The sequence below is a fragment of the Mus caroli genome, chromosome 5 (genome assembly GCF_900094665.2).
Source record: "Mus caroli chromosome 5, CAROLI_EIJ_v1.1, whole genome shotgun sequence".
Taxonomy (NCBI): Eukaryota; Metazoa; Chordata; class Mammalia; order Rodentia; family Muridae; genus Mus; species Mus caroli.
In genome coordinates, this window is record NC_034574.1 from 59,156,325 (window position 1) to 59,166,497 (window position 10,173).

General features: G+C 45.8%; 1 protein-coding gene across 2 annotated transcripts in view; it reads left to right on the forward strand.

The window, feature by feature from the left end:
• The first annotated feature begins 5,078 nt into the window (after positions 1-5,078).
• Rhoh (ras homolog family member H) overlaps positions 5,079-10,173 on the forward strand; it is a 32,989-nt gene continuing 27,894 nt past the window's right edge. The window contains exons 1-2 of one of the 2 annotated variants that reach the window (XM_021163746.2): positions 5,079-5,340; positions 7,000-7,170. The gene's annotated coding sequence lies outside the window, so the exon portion shown is untranslated. Of the gene's footprint in view, positions 5,341-6,999; positions 7,171-7,633; positions 7,932-10,173 lie in introns of those variants that run through there. The other variant, XM_021163744.2, reaches the window with a different exon arrangement.

A 10,173-nucleotide genomic window follows, 5' to 3' on the forward strand; every position in this document is an offset into this window, starting at 1 on the left:
CGACGAGAAGAGTGGTGTTTTATGACTGAGACAGGATCTTGTTGCACAGACCATGTTGACTCCAAATTCTCCATCTTCCTGACTCAGCATCTCTAGTTTTGGGATCACAGGCACGAAGCAGGCCTATTAATAGTAGGTTTTAAAGTTTAAAATTGATCCTCACAAGCCATTTTGAATTCAGAAGACAAGTGTCAGAGGCTGAGGTACCCTGTCTGATGTGGGAGAATTAACACTATTTAAAGGATATGGCTGTATCCTGTAGTCAAGTATATCACAGACTTCAGCGAGATTCAATGGCGATCACTGTGAAACAAACAAACAGGCCCTTGGGTCGGGCTGAGTCATCGTTTATTTGTGACCCTAAGCTCTGTTCCTCAGTTTCCTCCTTTGTAAACCCAGACAACGCTGGTATGTCTGCTCTTCATAACTGTTGAGTGATTAGTAGGAAAACTCAGAGAAAGTACACAGCGTGTACAGGTTAGGTGCTCGGCCGACAGTTCAACAGCGGCCACTGATACTATCCTACAAGACAGACTGGCAAGCTGAAGAAGAAAACAGCCTTGTGACAGACAGACGCTGGGAGTTGCAGGTGCACGAGCCATTGTCTAGAGGAAAGCCAGCAGTCTGTTCATGGAAAAAGACCCGGGATTTGGAGAAGAGACACAAGAGAGGCTCAGCAATGTGAAGGGTGTACGTTGAGAAGAGGGTTAGGGTAGGGTGAAAATAAGATGGGTCCCCTATTGCTGGGGCAGGGCTGCCATTTGCAGCGAAGGGGTCAGAAGACCTGGCAGAAGAGGAGGCTGTTTCCTGTTGGCACATGGAAGACCAGGACACAGCCATGAAATTACCATTAAGGGATTGATGCTTACTGTCAAGCATCTGTGTAAACAAAAAAGGCACAAGATGGCTCCAAAAAGATTTTGTCTTCTTCCCCACAGGACTCTCCTGCCTCCCCCGCCTCTGCCACCTCCAGGCTTCCTCTTCCTCCCTTGTTTTATTTTCCTTCCGGACGCTCGCTGTTCCATAAAGCATCATTGAAACACACACACACACACACACACACACACACACACACACACACAAAACCACACACACACATATATATATGGCCAAGTGTCTCCATAGGCAAACTCAGAAGACCAAGTTGTGTTTCTTTTTTCTTTGTTGGTACTCGCTGCCTTCCTAGTGCCCAGCATAGTGTCTAGTAAATAGTAAAACAAAATGTTCAGTAGATATGTGCCCAATGAGAGAGAACACTATTCTAAGCGTTCACAGTGCGATGACATCAGGAGATATTCTTGAATGTTCCATGATGTTCATATTATGTCTAAGAGACCTCTGTTATTGCATTAATAAATTAATACATCGTTAATAATTAATAAATTAATTTGAAAGGGAACATACGACACTGCAACTTTGTCTGTGATGTGCAGGCTTCTGTGAGTTTATCCTCACCAGGATTTGGGGCTTGACAAAATGTCTTCAATCCTACAATTCAACGGTTATTATTTAAGGTGGGGTAAAGGTGACCAGGAAAGGATCCCAGGAGGCAAACGCTCACACGAGTGGCTGTAACAGCACCCATGGAGCATGTAGCCACCACATCTCACACACGGTGTAGTTTTAATTAATTAATTTGTTACGCGATGGGTCTCGCTTTGTAACCAGGGGCCTCAGACTTCTGAACTACCCACACCAACCTTTCTCTCGCTGGGATCTGGAGAGTGTAGTAGGCATTGACCACTGCACCAGACTAGGCTTTTATTTTTTATCTTTAGGTTTTTAATACAGTCCGTCCAGGTTAGATAGTAATCTACCCATTTTGCTGATGGGATGGTCAGGACCTTGTTCGTAGTCAGAAGCGAAGTTGGATTTTAGAATATGTCTGGCTCGAACCCGAACTTACCCTTTCTCCACACTTCCAAACTGCCCCGCGCATGCTTCAGGCTGCTCCCTCCCAAATGGCATTGATCAGTCTGAGATGAAGGCATGTGAGGGCTCTCCCTGCTCTGCTGGTAACCAAAACATTTGCACTCTGTGCTCTGAGCAGATGTGCTGGGTTACAGTTAGCCTGTGATGTCTGCGCTCAAACCAATGATCCCTATCAAAGCAACGAGTTCTATCAGAGCGTGAGAAGAGATAGAGGAGGCCTCCGCTCCTCCTCCTCCTCCTCCTCCTCCTCCCCTTCCCCCCCCCCCCCCCCCCCCCCCCCCCGCTCCCGTACAGACTGGCTGTGCTGGAGCCTGTGGCCTGCAGTTTGGAGCCTGTGGCCTGCAGTTTGGATCCTGTGCCCTGCAGTTTGCAGTCGCTCCTTAGGTGTTCACACACTGGACCCCCAAATTCTGCTCTCACCCCTCGTCTTTCAGTTGTCCCCTGTGGATTTGTTCTCAGGGCCTGCAGAGCCCCTTTCTGTAAAGCTGTCACTAGTGGAGCCCAGTCTTTGTCTTTATAGATGGGATTTGATTTTCTCAGTCCTGTGCTGCTATAGCCACTGAGGTGGGTGAACAGTGGGCCTCTCTGTGTAGAGAGCAGCTTCGTGTGCTTTTTATTTATTATTATTATTTTTAATCATGTTGCCCCTGAAGGGTTTTGTAAGGGCTCTAGAAACCTCCTGATTAATATCTGCCATGTGGGGAAGCACATCTGGGGTCACTTTGAGGAGTAATGGTCTTTTGACTACATGGGCTCTACCTGACTGTCACGCAGAACGAGCTGAACTCTGACTGTCACCTTCTGTGACTAGACTGCATTGCCATGAAGAGAGCTTTGCAACAAGAAGAACCATGGTGCACATATTTGCCCGATACACGCAGCTACATGATGCAAACGGACTGAAGTGAACGCAGCAGCTGAGAATTCCAGGAACGGGAAAGCAATGCTAAGCTAGGCCAGAGTCTTGGTGTAAAAACAGCCGATGAGACTGACGGGGGAGGGGCGGCCAGGCTGCAGGCAAGCGCCGGGTGGTAGGGGTGGTAGGGGTGGTGGGGGAATGACGGTTTTACAGTTATGTCTGTAAGAGGAAAGGGAGCCAGTGTTTGGTCAGGGAGCCCGTGGCTTGTCGAGTATTAGCAACTACAAAGAGGAAATCATACATGAGATTTCTAATGTTTGGAATTTTAAAGAACATTTTCTGCAAGTGTAATTTTACATGGAAAATGACATGTCATAATTAAGATCTTTTCTCTTAAGTAAAGCCAACGCTTTATAAACCCTTCATAAAAATCTCCCAACCAGAAGGAATTTCGTCTTAATATGATCACTTATGACGACGTGGAGAGTCCTATTAGAACAGTTCCAGCCTGACTAACGCCCTGACTAGAAACCCCAAGTATTAAAACAGGATTCTGCACACAGCCCCCACCTTCAGAGATCTGTTTTCTCAGGCAGCACTTCACAAACACAAGTCTGTGTCAACAAACACTCCTCACTGAACCAAAACAATTTTGGGTAATGCAGCAATGCAAAAAATAAAATAAAAAAAAAAAGAAAAGAAAGAAAAGAAGAGAAAAGAAAAGAAAAGGAAAGGAAAGAAAAGGAAAGAAAAGGAAAGAAAAGAAAAGAAAAGAAAAGAAAAGAAAAGAAAAGAAAAGAAAAGAAAAGAGGTATTATACAAACTCAGAGTAGAAACAGCTCAGTAAACATCACCTGTCTGAAGGTTTCCGAAATTTACTGTTTATCACAAACTGTGGTTATTACACTAGAGGCCTCTCGACAACAGCTGGCAGAGAACTGATGTAAGACCGGACTATGCCCGAGTGCAGAATACAGAGTCAGATGCCATATTATTAAAAACAAACAAACAAACAAAACCACTCTGGATGGAAAACCACCAAGAGCTCCTTTGACCCTATCAGGGAGCATTTAAAATCAACTGAAGGTGTTTTTGAGAAAGTCTTTGGCTTTTATTTATTTATTTATTTATTTATTTATTTATTTAGAGGGGGTGGGGAGGCTCATGTATCTCAGGCTGGTTGTGAACTCATTGTACAATGACTCTGCAATGGTTTTTTGTTTTTTGTTTTTTTTACTTAACTACTTCATTTTTACAGCCAGTTCATTTGTTTGGTGTGTGTGTGTGTGTTTGTGGTGGTGGGTTTGTGAAAGGGTCTCTCTCCTTTTACTGGGTAGGTTTCAGGGATCAAATGGAGTTGCCAGTCTTGGTGACGGGTGTCTTTATCAACTCAGCCATTTCACTGGCCCACGTCTTTGCCTCTTCACTGTTGGTGGTATTTGCCCTGGAATCTCAGGGGAGGGGTGCTGGAAACTAAGACAGTGGACCACTGGCCTTGTCTTACTGACTGTCCCTCCTTCCCCACAGCGGCCCAGCCCTGTCTGGAGTGAAAGGTTTCCTTCTTGCTTGCCATTTTGAGCCACCAGTGTTCCCCACCCCCCATCTGTCCCCAGGCTAGACTAAAGTGTGAGAAGTTATATCCAGAGAGGATGGCTATGTGTGTGCGCTTGTCTGTCCTGCTTTAAATGTAAGGTATTGGGTCCCTTCTTTTCTTACCAGCCCCATTTATCTCTGTTAAAAGAGAGAGAGAGAGAGAGAGAGAGAGAGAGAGAGAGAGAGAGAGAGAGAGAGAGAGAGAGATATTCCTCCTGGCGTGAGCAGGCTTCTCAGATAGGAAGCATGGTCAGGAAGGGAAAGAGGAACCTTGCAGCCTGATGTGGGTGCTACCTTCTCGGTTCGTTCCAGGCTGAGTGGGAGTGCTGGGGCTTGGGAAACACTCAACCCAGCCTGACCTGGGAGTGTGTGTAGCCACGCGCGTGCAGACCATTTGCAAAGGCCGAGCCTGGAGTGGCTAGATCCGGCTGTGGCATGTCTTGCTTAAGATTCAGAGCGGCAGAAGCATCTGGAGGAGGAGGTTTGGTCCATGAGGGCAGCTGCCTTTGTCCTTCTCCTCTTTCCTCCCAAGAGTAGGCCCAGCTCACCGGTTCCCTGAGGAAACGCCCCCCCACCCCCCAGCGTGCATTCCCCCACCCCCCACAGGTAGATCATTTTGAACTCTTAGGCTTCGGAGTACCAAAGCTTTCAGAAACTGGGTGAGAAAAACCGTTGGTAATGCCTTTCTCAAAGCACAGTTGACGTCAGTCTTCATCTGGATTGAACTGGAACGGCCTGGTGAAACACAGAGGGTATGTCATTGCCCTGTCACACCTGTCCCTAGGGTGTCGAGATAGTCTGGCCAAGGAGAGACTGTGGAGGATTCACCGCACAGACCTTGCTACAGGCTGCTTAAGGATGGCGGTTTGGTTTCCTTCCTCCCTGTGGAAATCCAAAGGCAAAGTGTCTATGTGGGCTTAGCACCCAGGAGCCAGAGGACCACCATCCCCAGCTAGGTAACTAGTGTTGCTTATTTGCTCCTGTGTTTGGGGAACAGCCTCCCTCTGTAGCCCAGGCTGGCCTTGAATTCTTGGTGAACTCGGGGATTACAGTATTGAGCACATGTTACCCAGTGAGTGCTGAGTTTTCTGTGTCTTTTTTTCTGCTTCGTATTGTCTGCCAGAACACTTAGAGCCTCAAGGGCACATGCTTTCCTTTTGAACCCAACCCTTGTTTGATTTTTTTTTTTCTATTCGCTTTTTCTTGACCTCATTTCGAAACACACATACATTTCTTTATTTAAATTTAAAACACAAGTCTCATAAACCAGACTGGCCTGGAAATGCTCTGTGTACCCCCAGATGGCCTCGAGTTCCTGGCCCTTTGTCTTCACCCTCCTGAGAGATTTCTTGTTTTTTTTTAACTCATTTCATCTGGCAGAGGTGTTGGTGTTTGTAGCAGCTGCCCTCACCCTTAGAAACACAAACTCAGAGGCAAAGAAAGAAGTTATCCAACAAATTATTTGTGCTTTGCCTACCTAATAATATTCCAGTAGTAATCAAACTTCCCACAGGGAATTTTCTGGAGAGAGACTGTGTGTCCATTAGAGATTAAGTTCCTACTTTATTAGTAAGTTGCTACTGGGGGGCCTCATAGAGGCTTCTGTGTGTCTATTTGTAAGCCTGATGTTGTTTCCTTTCTTCTGTCCATACCGCTTCAAGTACATTCTTCAAGTTCTTTCTTTCTTTCTTTCTTTCTTTCTTTCTTTCTTTCTTTCTTTCTTTCTTTCTTTCTTTCTTTCTCTTTCTTTCTTTCTTTCTTTCTTTCTTTCTTTCTTTCTTTCTTTCTTTTTCCTCTCTCTGTCTTTCTCTCTGTCTCTCTCTCTGTCTCTGTCTCTCTCTCTCTCTCTCTCTCTCTCTCTCTCTCTCTCTCTCTCTCTCCCTCCCTCCCTCCCTCCCTCTCTCTCTCTGACAGGGTTTCTCTGTGTAGCCCTGACTGTCCTGGAACTCACTCTGTAGACCAGAACTCAGAGATTTGCCTGCCTCTGCCTCCAGAGTGCTGGGATTAGAGACATATGCCATTCAATCCCATTTAAAGTACCTTCGGCCTGGCTAATCCAATCTCATGTCTGCCTTAAGGTCTTTCTGCTGTTTGCCTACTTGGCACTCTGATATTTTGAGCAAGTTACCATCCTGGTCATTTATAGTGATTCAGGACTTAGGGTGGCAGGGCATGGGAGGGGAAGGGGGAGGGGAGGTGGAGGGGAGGGGAGGGTGTTAATACTTCAGGAGAGTCAAATGGCTGGTTTAGGCAGTTTGACCATGGGGCTACATTGTGGCAGATGGTCTCTACACCTGGCTGGCACAGCGAGGAGGGACAAGTACAGTTGTGTTTTTAGTCAAATAATGAAACTCAGAGGGGTCAGAAAACAGCACAGGGTCTAGTACCTCCCGGCCCAGGTGCTGCTCTGTGGCCGTTACTTGACTTTCGCTATGCTCATCGGCCTGTTCATTTTTAAATTGTTACTAATACTGGCAGCACAACTCATTATTAATAAGGCAGAGTGATCCAGAGAACCCACCGACTGTCTCCTGCTGGGCTGGTGGTGAACTCCGTGTGCAGCTGAGTTTGATGACCTTCAATAATGTGTTTTTTTTTTTTTTTTTTTTAGACAGAGACTCTCTGTGCAGCTCTGAATGTTCTAGAATTCTCTATGTAGACCAGGCTGGCCTTGAACTCACAGAACTCCACCTGCTTTTTGCCTCTTGAGCGCTGGAATTAAAGGCAGGTGCCATCACACCTGGGTAACCTGGAACTTCTGATCCTTCTGAACATTGGGATAACAGGTGTGTGCCAGGAACTATGGTTTTTATTCAATACGGGGCACAAACACAGGGCCGGGCAAGTACTCTACCCATAGGCTCCATTCTCAGCCCGGAAGTTAAGTTCTCAGCTAAGTGCTTTTACTTAAGCTTAAATTAACCGAGACCAGCCAGGACAGTGAAACCGATTTTCCTCTCTTGTTTCATTTCCTGAAAGAATCATCCCAGTTTCACACCCTTTCCTTCCCTCACTTGTATGTAGGTGACTTTGGGGGAGGAAACGGGAGGGAATGGAGAGAGAGAAACGATCCAGAAAGGATAAAAACGGTAATCAAACAGAAATCCAGCCGTGCAGCAAAAGCCCTATTCGGCCTCTTGCTTGGGTAGGTTTCACAGGCTCATGGAGGGAAACAAACGCACATGCGCACAGGCCCCTAAACCCACACAGGCGAAACCCCTTTGTGGAGAAGCCAGCCACAGGAAACTCACTTCAGCACAGGAACTTGCTAATCGCTTTTGTCACTTTCGGAGTGTTCCTCTGCCTCGGTCACCTCTGACACCGAGGCCCACCACCTCGGGCTGGACTCTGCCAGTCCAGTGTTGCAGCTTTTCCAACAGTGACTCATTGGGAGCCTTGGGGAGGAGAAAGAGAGAGAGAGGTAGACCCCAGGAGGAACTCTCAGCAGTAACAGATTTGAGCTACATTAGCTTTTACATGGCGTGGAGAGCTACTTAGACTTCCGGAGTCAGTCATTTTGGTGTTGAGACTTGGCATTCTAGCACAGGTAAGACTTTTGCCTCTTTAAAAATTTTTTTTTTTTTTTTTTTTTTTTTTCGGTGTCTCAGGAATCTCTGTGGTTTTGTTAAGATTTTTTTTCTTTAGGCTGAACATTGTAATGACCTTGTTTAATTTGTTGCAAAGTGTAGACTAAACTCAGAGATGGGGGTGTGTTCGGCCGTCTACCCCCACTCCAGAGTCTTAACAAGACACACTTTGGTTTTCTTTCTATTTTGCTTTGTTTTTGTTTTGAGATGAGGTCTTGAATAGCTTGGGATGGCTGATAGGAAGTCAAAGATGGCCTTGAATTCCTGACCCTTCTGCTTCCACCTCCCAGATGCAGGAGTTACAGGCATGTGCCTCTGAGTCTTGGTTTCTAAGGTATTCCCATATGTTCTTGGGGCTGGCTGTGTCAGAGCTTGCTTGTGTGGGGACTTTAGACTTCATGCAGCAGTGTTTGATGAAGGAAATCTAAGGGCCCTCCAGCATCCACAGAGAGCAGCTTTAAAGTTATCTAGCTATGTAAAAAAAAAAAAATCCGAAATAAAAACCATATTCCAGAATTCCTATCTAGCTATTCTCAATCCCAATGGCCCCTTTCTGTACATTTCTAGATTAAATTTAGTTTCTCAGCAGGTTTCATGCTGTGCACTGTCAATAGATTGGCTGGGCTGTAACATCTACAGCAACAAAAGCTTGGGGGGAAATCACCGGTTTTAGGTGCTTTACTAAATTAAAGTTGTGACAGATGGGTTCAAGCGACCGGATCTAAGATGGTGCTGTGCATGAGAGAAGAGAAATATAAGGAAATCCGTCCTTTGGTGGACCTTCAAGTCTAGTAGTTACAGTGAAAGATACAGGTTAGGAAACAGTTGGAGAAGAAGCTGGGTCACAGAAGCTTTAATGGCTGTAGGGTTTCGAGAAGGGTTCTGGGAGTGAGCTGGAGTGTGCAGAAGGAAGGATGCTTAAAAAGGATGGGGGCTTAGCAGGGAGCCTTAGGAAGGATGGGTGCTTAGCAGGGAGCCTTAGGAAGGATGGGGGCTTAGTAGATGGAGAAGGGGAAGGTTGTTGTAGGCTTGGAGGGCCATGTGGACTTTCCATAAAGAGGAGACTGACTGGCCTAGTTAGAGACTGGCCCAGTGGTTTACCCTCTGCCGGAACAGGGTTAGAAAGACAGGGTGTGGGCCAGCTGGAGGGATGAATGAGAAGAGACTACATTCTGTAGTTTTAAGCCTTCTTTTAGCCATTTGTAGAGAGACTCGACCAGTTTTACATCTGTGGGCCACCTTCTGAGTGCTTAGGACTGTTTTGTGATACCCCTTGGGCCTCTAGCAGTGTTCCTTAGTCGATTGTGGATGCAGAGAAAGGCCTGGGGTGGGGGTCAGGGGGAACCTCTGTGTCTGTTTTCCTATTTAAAGACTTTCAATCATCTGTCTTTCTTCTGGGGAGGTTGACTAGGTGGATAAGCAAGTCTCTGACCTTGAAGAGCTTCCCTTTCGAAGAGAGTGAGCCCTTTGGGCCATATAACAGTTGTTTCCACGGACATTCCCTTAGAGAGATAGCATGTTATAGTGATTCCTGGACCATGAAAACTGGAATCTAAAACCATGGTAAATGAGCAAGAACCAGGAGTCCAGGGGCCCATGTTGAAGCCTGGCTCTGTTATTTCTGGGCCATGGGAACATCAGACAAGTCACTGAAATTCTTCAATGTTCCTTTTTGTGTTGTTATTATAAGAGACCTTTAAATAACAGTGGCAATAACTGGAAATTACTCCCCCAAAAGGTTGCAGTTGAGATAAAATATACAAAGTGCTTAATGTCGTATCTAGCTTACAATAAACTCTCAAAGGTCAGCCCTTAGGACTTGTAAGGATTTGGCTGTGGACAATGGGGAAAAAAATAAAGGAGCTGAGCTGACCCAGGGGCAAGCTTTCTACAAACTTACCTTTTTAAATACATTGTTCCTTTTAAGGGAAATTGGGGGTGACCGGTAAAGGGCTGGGAATGAACTATAGACCAAACACAGAGTTTAGATATTTTATAGTGTTCACATGTGAAGAAAAGAGAACAGATTTGAAAGCGATGTTTTAAGCCTTTCCATGCCAGCTCTTCCAGCTGTCTTGGAGCATCTGCAGTTGTTTGTGAGTGTCTGAAGGTGGTGGGCAGAATTATAGAGGTTCTTGGAGCCCAGGACAGAGAGAGATGCTTATTTCTTTTTTTTTTTTTTTTTTTTTTTTTTTTTTTTTT